Source organism: Gymnoscopelus braueri (genome assembly GCF_963280865.1).
Source record: "Gymnoscopelus braueri genome assembly, chromosome: 17".
Taxonomy (NCBI): Eukaryota; Metazoa; Chordata; class Actinopteri; order Myctophiformes; family Myctophidae; genus Gymnoscopelus; species Gymnoscopelus braueri.
Genome location: NC_137617.1, coordinates 34,430,174 through 34,443,078, shown reverse-complemented (window position 1 = coordinate 34,443,078; position 12,905 = coordinate 34,430,174).

Below are 12,905 nucleotides of genomic sequence, written 5' to 3'. Positions count from 1 at the left end.
AGCTGGGCAGAGTTCTTTCAGACATAACCCCCCACCTTTAACTACCAGGAAACAGGGGAGGGACGCAGTCCCCCCGATGGTCCTCCAGTACGTTGATGGCATGGGACTTGAACCTGCCAACTGTCTGTAGCAGAGGCAACCGATCAAGCACACCACACCACTGCGCCAACGCACCTTTGGGTCCTCAGCATGTGTCTCTTTGTGCTTTTGACTTGCTTTTTTGTATTTTGGCCTTAAAAATTTCAAAGTACTTCAACTTTGAAGTAAGGGACGACTGGGATTTGAACATGGAACCTCTGTGCTGAGAGTCCGACCTTTAGACCACTACCCCATCTCTCGGCCACTCTCTTCACATGTCTCTTTGTGCTTTTGACTTGCTTTTTTTAATTTTGGCCTTGAACATTTCCAAGTACTACAACTTTGAAGTATGGGACAACTGGGATTTGAACATGGAACCTCTATGCTGTCTGTCCGATCTTTAGACCACTACCCCATCTCTCAGTCAGTCCCTTCACATGTCTCTTCGTGGTATTGACTTGCTTTTTTGTATTTTGGCCTTGAAAATTTCAAAGTACCACAACTTTGAAATATGGGACGACTGGGATTTGAACATAAAACCTCTGTGCTGAGAGTCCGACCTTTGGACCACTACCCCATCTCTCAGCCACTCCCTTCACATGTCTCTTCGTGCATTTGACTTGCTTTTTTGTATTTTGGCCTTGAAAATTTCAAAGTACTACAACTTTGAAGTATGGGAAAACTGGGTTTTGAACATGGAACTTCTGTGCTGACAGTCCGACCTTTAGACCACTACCCCATCTCTCAGCCACTACCTTCATATGTCTCTTAGTGCATTTGACTTTCTTTTTGGCCTTGAAAATGTCAAAGTACTTTGAAGTATGGGACGACTGGGATTTGAACATGGAACCTCTGTGCTGAGAGTCTGATCACTATCCCACTACACCATCTCTCACTGACTAACAGCAGATGTCTCTTAGTACTCTTGAAGTGTTCTTTTATATGTCAGCCTTCAGTTTGTAAAGGAAAAGCATTGAACCATAGAAGGGCTGGGATTTGAACATGGAATCTCTGTGCTGAGAGTCCGACCTTTAGACCACTGCACCATCTCTCAGCACTACCTTCACATGTGTCTTCGTGCTTTTGACTTGCTTTTATGTATTTTGGCCTTGAAAAATCTCTCAGCCACTCCCATAATATGTCTCTTCGTACTCTTGAAGTGTTTATATGTCAGCCTTCAGTTAGTAAAGTTGAAAAGCAATGAAACATAGCATAGAATGACTGGGATTTGAACATGGCATCTCCATGCTGAGTGTCTGATCTTTAGACCGCTACACCATCGCTCAGCCACTCACATTCTATGTCTCTTCGTACTCTTGAAGTGTTTATATGTCAGCCTTCAGTTAGTAAAGTTGAAAAGCAATGAACCATAGAATGACTGGGATTTGATCATGGCATCTCTATGCTGAGAGTCTGATCTTTAGACCGCTACACCATCTCTCAGCCACTCCCATTGTATGTCTCTTCATACTGTGGAAGTGTTTACATGTCAGCCTTCAGTTAATAAAGTTGAAAAGCAATGAACCATAGAATGACTGGGATTTGAACATGGCACCTCCTTGCTGAGAGTCTGATCTTTAGACCGCTACACCATCTCTCAGCCACTCCCATCATATGTCTTTTAGTACTGTGGAAGTGTTTATATGTCAGCCTTCAGTTAGTAGTAAAGTTGAAAAGCAATGAACCATAGCATAGAATGACTGGGATTTGAACATGGCATCTCCTTGCTGAGAGTCTGATCTTTAGACCGCTACACCATATCTCCACCACCCCCATCATACTGTATGTCTCTTCGTACTGTGGAGGTGTTTATATGTCAGCCTTCAGTTAGTAAAGTTGAAAAGCAACAAACTATAGAATGACTGGCATTTGAACATGGCATCTACTTGCTGAGAGTCTGATCTTTAGACTACTACACCATCTCTCAACCACCCCCATCGTATGTCTCTCCGTACTCTTGAAGTGTTTATGTCAGCCTTCAGTTAGTAAAATTGAAAAGCAATGAACCATAGAACGACTGGGTCATGAACATGGCATCTCCATGCTGAGAGTCTGATCTTTAGACCACTACACCATCTCTCAGCCACTCCCATCTTACGTCTCTTTGTACTCTTGAAGTGTTTATATGTCTTCATCATGTAACTTTACTATTCTACCCCAAATTTGTCTTTTAGTGCTTTTTAGTTATTTTTTTGTAGTTTAGCTGGCAAAACATGACAATTGAAACTCTCTGCTGAAAGACTGAGTATTACTACACCATTTCTCAGTACTGTGAAGTTTATAATTTTACATTCAACTACAGTAGGTCTGGGACTTGAACATGGAAACCCAGTGCTGCGAGTTTGAGCATTAGTCCACTACACCATCACATGTTTAATGTATAGATGTAGTCTTCTTGTGCTTTAAAGTGTTCTTTTGGACTGACCAGCAAAGCCCAGCTTCCCAGCTTGGCTTTGCTGGTCATTCCAGCCAGCAATTATTTTGTTTGAAGAATTCTGTCACTATAGTGAAAACGTGTTGTTTTTAATGTCAATAATTAAAGTAGCTATTCTTCTTCATAATAATGTTTTTCAAAGTGATATACTGTAGTAGCAGTGACTGAGACAACAGACTGAAAAACTATGCTGTATAACTGAATGCGTGTGAGCGTGCATGCGCATCCGCAACTGGTTGCAGCCCACATCAAGTCACCTTTTGACCAATGTGGCCCACACCCCAAAATGAGTTTGACAGCCCGGCTATACAGGGTATCTGCACATTTCTAAAGTGACAGACTATACATTAAAATGGTCAAACATTGGCAAAATTGTCTTCTGTCATTCAGAAAACTCTAAATGATAAAATTAGATTAATTGGAATGATTGGATTTGTTTTGACCAAAGATTTGACAATTGACATCATTATAGTCTCCGCCAGGCTGAAAGGCATGGCGAGAGAGTATGTTTTTCCCCCTGTCCGTCCGCCCGTCCGCCCGTCCGTGTGTCCTGTCCATGTGTTACCAGCTAATCTCCGGCACCGTTGGCCCGGTCGCTGCGAAACTGTGCACACCCACTCCCTGGATGCCAATTCAGAACCTCTTCCCCACATTTTTCACATGGGCCTGTCATAGCGCCACCAGGAGGCCGATTTGTGCAAAACCCTTTTTTTCCCCCATTACACCTACAGCTTTTAACCAAACGTCATGCAAATCGGTACACAGTATGTCTATAGTCATGTGATGAACCCGGATCTGTCCGATTTTCCATATTACATCCTCATTGGCTAAGGTTGGCTTCCAAAGTTTGCAGGATTGGTCCGTTTTGAACAAACTGCCTCAAATCATGAACGCAGCTTGCCATTTCCATAAAAGGAAGAAATGCCACTTGAAAAAATTCAAATCAGCCTCATGGTGGCGCTATAACAGGCCGATTTGCATTTTTAACTATAACTGCACTGATCTGCGTGAAACTTTGCATGCACACTCCCTAGAGGCCAAGGAAAAACATCTGCACTGCATTTTTCACATCTGCTTTTTACAGTGCCACCAGGAGGCCAACTTATGTAAAATACATTTTTGGAGATTATTCCTTCAGATTCTGTCCAAAAAACACGCAAATTGGTACACTGTATCTCCATAGTCATTTGATTCTGATGGATCTGTCCGAATATTTCATATTCCATCCTATTTGGCTTACAGTGGCTTCCAAAGTTTGCAGGATTGGTCAGTTTTGAACAAAATGCCTCAAAACATGAACGCAGTGTGCAATTTCCGTGAAATTTTGCATGCAGATTCCCACTAGGCCGAGGAAGAAATGCCCCCCTTTTCACATTCACATTGGCCTGTTATAGCGCCACCAGCAGGTCTAATTTAGCAAAACACATTCTTGGAACAAAATGCCTCAAATCATGAATGCAGTGTCCGATTGAAAGGCCTAAGAAGTAAATGCCACCCTTTTCACATTGGCCTATTATAGTGCCACCAGGAGGCCACAATAACCTACCTGACCTGGCGGAGACCTGTGCTCCGAGGAGCACCTTTTCTAGTTCATAATGTATTGTTTTCCCACTTCCTATAAATGTTGTGGAGTCAAAAGCACAATATTTGTCTTTGAAATGGAATGGAGCTAAAGTCGTAAAGTTAATTATAAAAAAAGGTAAAGTACACATACTCACAAGGCTCTATAAGAAAGATTTGTGTTTAAAACTTTCAAAAGTATTAAGAAATTGTCAAAGAAATGTCAAGATTCTTCAAAATGCAGGTTATCCATTTGTTGAGTTTGAACTCAGGGCCCTTGGACCATGTGTAGAGAGTCTCTTTAGACAGTGAGCTATTGAACTTGTTATTCATCAGGAGCCAAATGGATTCATCACAAAAAAGCCAAAGGCCTGTTTCCATTGTGCTCAAAACGTCTCCATAAACAATCCAGACAAGCAACAGCACAGCAAACAACAACATACCTGTATTTAAAATCAAAAATTCAACTGCATATCTTGATATATATTTTGTTTGTTGGTAGTTAAAGCATGAGGAAAACAAAAGTTGAGCAGGCAGCTGGTTAGGTCACTGTGTTAAGACGCTGTCTACATCAACATCACCCAATCTGGGTTGTGGGTTCAAATCCTCCTGTCGTCTCTGTCCAAAGGTGAGTTTTAGATTCATTACGCACAAACCTTACATTTCCCCATCAACATAGAATGCTATCAGTAATTTATCTACATAATGTTTATACACAATAAAAATATGCCATGAATAATGATGTTGTCAGTGCTGTTTATAAAGCCCTGCATTGACTTTTGTCAGCCAGCAGGTGTCACAGCAACAACATGAGACCAAAATACTTGATAGTCATGTGACTTTTTGCCTTTTGTAGTCAAATGTATTTATATATAAAATAATAATAATAATAATAATACCAGCCAATGTCCCTGCCTGGTTGACATCCTTATTTTTTAACTCTATGTTTGACATAATAATTTTGGCCTGGTTTAGCTACTTTAGGTTCTTTATGGTAGTTAATGGAACCTCACTCTCTAGGTAGTTAATAGCAATCATATATTAGCTTTATTGAATTTAGAGGGGGGGGGGGATTCTACCATTTCGTAATTCATTGTCAGTAATCCATCCATCAGCGTTTTGCGACGACGTACGACGTTGTAAAAGACGTGTCTCTTCAACAGATATCTCTTTACCCACTGGGCACACAATACAACGCCCATACGCCGTGCATACGCCGTCCATACGACGTCCGAGTCGGACCTCAGTCATGCAGCAGCTATTTATTTTGCAAAAAATACGTTGAAATGGACGGCGTATACACAGCGTTTTGGCGTTGTTGTATGTGTGCCATACCTGCCAACCTCAGACCCTCCGATAACAGAAGATTTTTATAAACATGATCTTCAGACCACTACAGCATCTCTCACTGTAGGTAACTCCTGGTGCTTTTGAGTAGTTATTTTGTATTTTAACTTTGAAAAAGTACCACCCCAGATAGCGAAAGTTGTTAAATCAACGTCGATTTTTGGTTAAGGTTGAAGATTGATGGTGGATCAACCTTAAATGTTGAAAAGATGTCATTAAATCATTTCTACTTTGGTACTTGGTACTTTTCTTTGAAAAAAACCAAGACTCGCGCCAAAGATTGTTAATATACAGTAGGAAGATACAATCTCCATTGGAGCCACTAGAGGCAAAATAGTACACAAATCCTACAAATGGTCTCCTAAGTAGGCGTGGTTTGCTTCTCCCCCGACAATCCCACCACCCTCCCCCTCCCCTCTCCCTGGATCTCGTCATGTGGATGTGTATTTGTGTATTTTCTTCATTAAAGAAAATAAATGCTTTACATGTTTGAAAGTGCAATTGGCAAAGATGCTTTTAAGAAACGCATGAAATTCCCCCTACAAACACACATGTATTATTCAGTCTTATGCTAGATGTGCTCCTGTTTCTGCTCAATGTTAAGACAGTTAATAATGGAAAATTATATTATTGAGCATTGGAACACACATTTTATTTAATTTTTAATATGTCCATAATGATTTCACGTACTATATTCACATATATAATCTCAGTTAATCAGTTTTTAGAACATCTTATGGGAACAGCACATAGTTAAAATCTAATATAATAATAAAATATAATATAAGGGACAGAGCCCTCTACGTCTCGTCCATCAGACTGCAGATGGACCCTTCAGATATCTTCCCAAATCTCGTGAGAGTGTTGCTGGGATAGAGAAAAGTCTATAACAAAGTTGATTTTCTCCTAATTTGTGTCTCTAAAAAAAGCCATTTTAGTATGAAAATCTTATATTGTGTGTCTTGTGACGATTGGGTCCAATATTTAGTTCAGTGACCATGGAGCTAAAGAATGGTTCAGAAGCTGTGTTCACGTTCACTCTTCTATTGGAATCAATAGACTCCAACTTGCTTCCTGTCTCCTAAAAAGGCGTCCAACTACGTCACGCAGAAACGGGAAGTAAACCGGAGAATGCGACTCTTGCTATTTCCCTCTGGGCTCGCGCAACATAATTTGGCAAGACACACCATCTCCGGTTTACTTCACGTATCCCGCCTGCTTCCGGTCTCCTAAAAAGGCGTCCGCCCACTTCACGCAGATATCTCTGCGAGACGCGAGACTACAGATACCGAGATACGGGAAGTAAACCGGAGATAGTGTATCTTGCCGATTTTTGTTGCGCGAGTCTTGTTTTTTTTCAAAGAAAAGTACCAAGTACCAAAGTAGAAATTATTTAATGACAATGCCTGGAAACAAATCTCCTGTTATCGGACGGTCTGAGGTTGGCAGGTATGGTCCGCGGCCAAATAGAGCGTGCCAACGTGTCGTCACCACGGGGGGGGCGAGGCATTGGGCGTGGCATTGGGCAATGTTAAGTCAACCTGGTTTTTACCCCTCAAAGATGTCCGCAGCTACCAAAAGACACTTGTTGACCGTCAACAAGTGTCAACAAGGGGGCGCCAACAGTTGATGCCCCTTCAGGATTTTATCCCAATTGAGCCACTAGAGTCTAGTGGCTCAATGGACCCTTCGCTAAACCCCACCCCAAAAGCGATTGTCCAATGCCAGCTTAGCAACCGTTGTCAGCCTGGCATAGGTCTGGCAAACTTTCGTCACCTGCCATAGCTGTCAATGTTATTTCGCCCGCACACACACATTCATTTGCAACATAATAGCAAGAATACCACGATAACGCAATGGTGACTATATGAACCAGCAACAGATTCCACGTACCCAAAACCGTTGGAGGGTTCTTTTCCCAAGCTGAAATCTGCACTTAAACTGCATTGCTGGCTGTGTTGTTGAACACATACACAGCGTAACGTCAGGAAAGTTAAGTTACACGACTCACTCGCCCAGGTGGTGTCTATAATACTAATCACCGTAATCGTAACAAAATTCAGAATCACAGCGCTGCCTGTTTCGGATTCCGCACGTGAAAGTACATTCATTTGTTCGTCTATTTATTAACTGCTACTGTAGTCTGAAATGAATGAAAACTCCTGTTACAGTCATGGATCAACTTCAACCTGGTGTTTGCACTTTGTCTATTTACGGTCCGTACATCTATATAAACGTTCAAATTTCAAATATAAAGTGCTTACCTTATGGCCACGGATGTTAAAATTATGCACGGGACTCTCAAAAGTACCCGTATATTCTGTATTGTTCAATAAAAAGCATTTTAATCCGATCGGTGGCCATTTTCTCATGGAGTTATAATGTATCAGAGTGCAATACACTTACCAACCGATAGGGTCACGCAGTTGATAGCACATGGAGAAAATGGCCACCGATCAGATTAAAATGCTTTTTATTGAACTATACGGATGATACGGTTACTTTTGAGAGCCCGTACATAAATGTAACATCCGTGGCCATGGGATAAACACTTTATATTTGAAATATGAACGTTTCTGTAGATGTACGGGCCGTAAATGGAGAAAGTGCAAAAAAGTTTATCCATGATGGTCGAGACAGACGACCGTCGTGTATCCATGGCTATTACTCCCTCTAACATTTCCCGTGTTTTTAGCTTATTGAAATAATGTCATGCACATTTTTCCAGTCAATAGCCTACTGCAGGCCTTGTTGACTAGATTTAGAAGAGAATTTGAAGCTCTTGCTGCTGAAATGATCGATTATTTTAAAGGGGAAAAGCCGTCATTTAACATGCAAGTCAATGGGTGAGAAGCAGATTGTGCCAGGCCTGGGTGTGACTAACTCGCACCACCAGTCACAGAGTGGAGTGGGTGGGGCTTAGCGAAGGGTCCATTGGGATGGTGTATGTTCATAAATTAACCATCTTTGCTACAGTCAGTCAGAGACACACACACTGTATCATTCAACCCGCAGTGAATTTATCCCAGTGTGCTGCTTTCAATCAACGTAATAAACACATGTGACGTCCCAACCACGCCGTTCAAAGGCGTGCGTGTGCGTGTGTGTGTGTCATAAAAGTTCAGGTGGGTGTTTTTTTGTGTGCCATAAGAGACAGGAATTGAACCTGTAGCCCTGGTAGCTGTGTGGCTTTCGATGCAAAAGACCACAGAGGTGTCCACCAACTATCCACTGCCCTACGGCACTTCTACACATGTTTCTTTTAGTCCTTTTACTGTAGTTTCTGGATGTTCTTGTTCAAAACATGCTTCATAGTAAAGAAGTAGGTTTGAACCCACGACCTTTCGCTCATACAGACTGTGTCTTAACACGGTGACCTATCATGCTGCCTGCTCCGAGATATTTTTCTCCTGCTTTAACTGACATATCATTGTGTTTATTTATTTTGACTTCCATAGCCCTGGTTCAGTGAGTGGTCCGTTCTCTATCAAAATGTAATAAAGTAGATAGTAGGCTACTCATTAATATGCACAATGTTGCATTTCACAAGTTTAAGTGTATAAAATGTATTAATCTTTTTAAAATAGCAGATCTACAAGCTCACAATGCGCATGTGAGCTTGTAGAGAGATAGATTTCAAAATCTACAAAGACGTATTCATATGTATTCACATTCTTGTGGGTGTAAAGACAACACTGCCCAATACAAACGCACCGTAATATACAGTATTAAAGTAGAAGCATAAAGTAAGGGGTTCACATTGGATGATGCTCTGTGCAAAATGAGTTTCGGCTCCCAACCATAAACTAAATGTATGTTGTAACTAGGAGGTTTGAAGGCAAGAATAAAGGGTGCCAATGGCTGTTTTCATCTGCTTTATTTATTTTCAACATTCAAGTATTAAAACGTATTTTTGCGTACAAGAATAATGTCCATAGAAAATGTGCTGGAACAAATATATGAACAACGATCGGTCTCTCAACACCGCTAAAGTCTCACATTAATATCACTGATTAATATCACTGTCCTGCTCACTGTCTGTTATGTCTGTAGTGAACTCTTCCTCTGTAATGAGCTCCTCCTCCTCATCACCATCGTCTTCCTCCTCTCCATCATCATCCTCAGGGTTGTCAACTTGGTCGACAGACTCGTTCTGATCGTCTCCTTCCTCCTCCTCCTCCTCCTCTCCAACCTCATCTTCCTCACTACACGTTGCTTCCTCATCTTCCTCACTACTTGTTCCTTCCTCTTCCTCCACAACCACCTGGTCTTCCCTTACCTCCACCTCCTCATCTTCCTCACTACTCGTTCCCTCATCTTCCTCCTCTCCCCCATCGTCTTCCTCCTCCTCCTCCTCTCCCACATCATCTTCCTCACTACTCTTATCTTCCTCTTCCTCAAGGATGACCTCAAGTGTTTCAACGTCCATCTCCTCTTCCTCTTCCTCCTCTGGAAAATTACCTAAAAAAACAACAACTAATCATCAACTAAGCTAATTAATCATTCTGAGTGGATAGTGTTGTAATGGTGATTCTGATTGGACAGCTTTGTAACGTTGAGTAACATTGACAGTTATTGGACAGCTAATAGCAGCAATTTGATTTGAAGTAAGTAAATACTGGACCGCATTGTAAAGGCAATTCTCATTGGATGGTTTAGTAATGTCAAATGATGTATGATTGGACGGTTGTCAACAGCCAATCAGGATGGCTTTGTCAGTGAATCTGAGTCACTGTTACAAATAGCCTAAATAATGTACTGTAAACAAACATGGGATACACATCATACTAAGGTCCTTGTAATAAACATGAATTAATACTAAATGTAATAGTCAGTGGTGGAAAGAAACCCAAGTACCTTTACTCACATACTGTCCTTTTTGCCAAGCTTAGAAAAAAAGTTTGCAATGATTTCATGATGTCTTAAAACATGTGTGAGGAGAGAACAGGAAGTGTGTTCTTACAGTGACAGTATGATAGTGTTCTTACACAGAGTCAGTATGTCAGCCAGTATGATGGCATGGAGCTCCATGTCCAGGAAGGCTTTCATCTCCCCTTCCATCTGTACTCCCAGATCTCCTGTCTTCACGCCTTCAACGCATTCAGGCTTGAACAGCCTCTGTTGTAGTTTCTTCTGCAACCTAAAGGACACACACACAAAGAGCTTCGTTTTGCTTGTTATTAGTTATGTCACAATTATACATAATCACGTGATGGCAATTATTTGATACATAATTGTTTAATTTCCATTCGTTTGTATAAAAAAACAGCTGGATACAGAATAAAATTCATGCTCTGTAACTTTCTTCAATTGAACTAAAGTAATAGAAATACTGATATGCGTTTCACAATAACTATTCCAACAGGGTTTCTGACAACTTATTGTTGCTTTCCAAAATATTGTCAGACGCTATAGGAGCCTGCAGCATTCCCTTTGAGCGGTATGTTCCATTTAGACCAGGGGTCTAGGGGTCTTCAACGTTATTAAGGCCAAGGACCCCTTAGTTGAGAGAGATGGTCCCCCACTACATATTGTATAAAATAGTGTTGCAGATTGAACTTGTGTTTCATAGACAGCTTCATAGACTTGTTTGACAGCACTATCATCAGTGTTGTGTCAATAATATGCATGCAGTGGTGGAGACAACAAGAAACAGTACATGCACTTATTGTGTGTGTGTGTGTGTGTGTGTGTGTGTGTGCTTTATTTGGGGACAAGACAACAAATGCAGTACTTACTGTTCTTCTTTTCTCTTGTATGCCTAAAAATAAATTAGATGCAATACATTAATTAGGAATTATCAACAATAAACATTCTAAACACTTATAATGGACTGTGTATGTATGAAGGAAGAACAACAGCTCAGATGTACTGTAAAGGAATATATTCATGTATCCCAACTCCAGAGAGAGAGAGAGACAGAGAGACAGAACCAGGTCTTTCCTATTAATAAGAATTGTGCCCTCAGTCATTTTAGCAGTCAAATATAATGTAATATAATTATGTAAAATTTCCCTGGGTAAAGGGGGGGGGGGGGGTCAGCTTGGTGCACTTCACCCATTTTCACCAACATGCATGCAACATAACATGCATAATATAACGTTGCAATGAGAACACTACTTAAAAAACCCAGCAGGGGGCAGTGCAAGTCAGAAGTTTGTCACTGCAGGAGTGAGGACTTGGAAAGAAAGGTTATGTTCAAATGTATGCAACAGCTGGATGAATCCGTACCTTTTTAAGGATTTTATAATCCAGTCAGCAAATATATATATTTCTATGGACCCGAGTACTAACGAAGAAGAATGGAATTGAAAATACATATTTTACATTTCCATCTCGAGTTTGTCTGGAAAACGTAACTTTGTTTGTCTGGAAAACAAACTAAAGTCCTTACCTCAATGAAGCGGAACGGGTTCTGGCTCATGAGGCCCTGGATGCCGCCGCGGACCTCCTGGAGGCGAACCTTGTAAGGATGAGACCATATGAACATTTCAGCTTAAAACTCTTAAAATGCCTATATTTTTTGCCTACATATTCAGGGGGGAACATAAGCCAAAAATAGCAAATCAGCCAAATTTTGGCAAAGAGATTAGTTGTAGACGCCTAGACGGAAAAAAAAGAGGTCCCAGTACAGAGCCAACTCATGTCCAATGTATAAGGTACACGATACATTAAAATCTCTGATATGATTAAATCGCGATAAACGTTAACGATTATTGTCCCATCTCTAGTACCTTGTCCTCTTTGATCTTCTTGATGTTTTTGTGGATGTCCAGAGCGTTGAGGTTGCAGTGGTCGTGCGTCAAACCCAGGAGTCTGTCCACGAAGCCGTCCACTTTGACGTGCATCTCCGCACGCAGTCGCCTCATGTAGTTCTCCGTCACCTTCACAAAGTTCTACACAGAACAGGATGAAAAGAGTCAAAGGCTTTTTAAAAGGAATATCACCTAAATACCAAGAACCTGTTACCGGTTTTTATTATATGAATATGTTGAGCTGCATGAATTGAGTCTTGTAATGCTAAATACACGTCGCAAAAAAAAAAAAGAATAGAATGCCTCGGCTCAGATTAGGAAGGACCTCTCTGTGCTTCGCATTGGTTCTGCAATGCAGGTTTTGCTTTAAATCTCAGATAGTTACCCACGTGTAGCCCCACACAAAGAAAGAATTGACTTATCAGTAAGCAGCAGGCAGAGATCTCTGAAAGTATGTGAGACCATTTGTTCTATGACATGAACTACACTACAAAAAATATATAACTTTGGCCTCCGGCGTTCATCTACCCCGCTCGGTGAGAACTGGGCACGAGGGACCACCGCGGACCATGTGACAGTCCGCCCCCAGTGGGCTCTCCTCTCCCCCGGGTGAGCTGGTGGAGAGGGGGCTCACCGCACATAACCAGTTTTAACTGCTTTCACGACTTGTTGGTCACATATACTTTTATTTCAGACCATATATATGCCATGTTCTTGCCAAATCACCATTA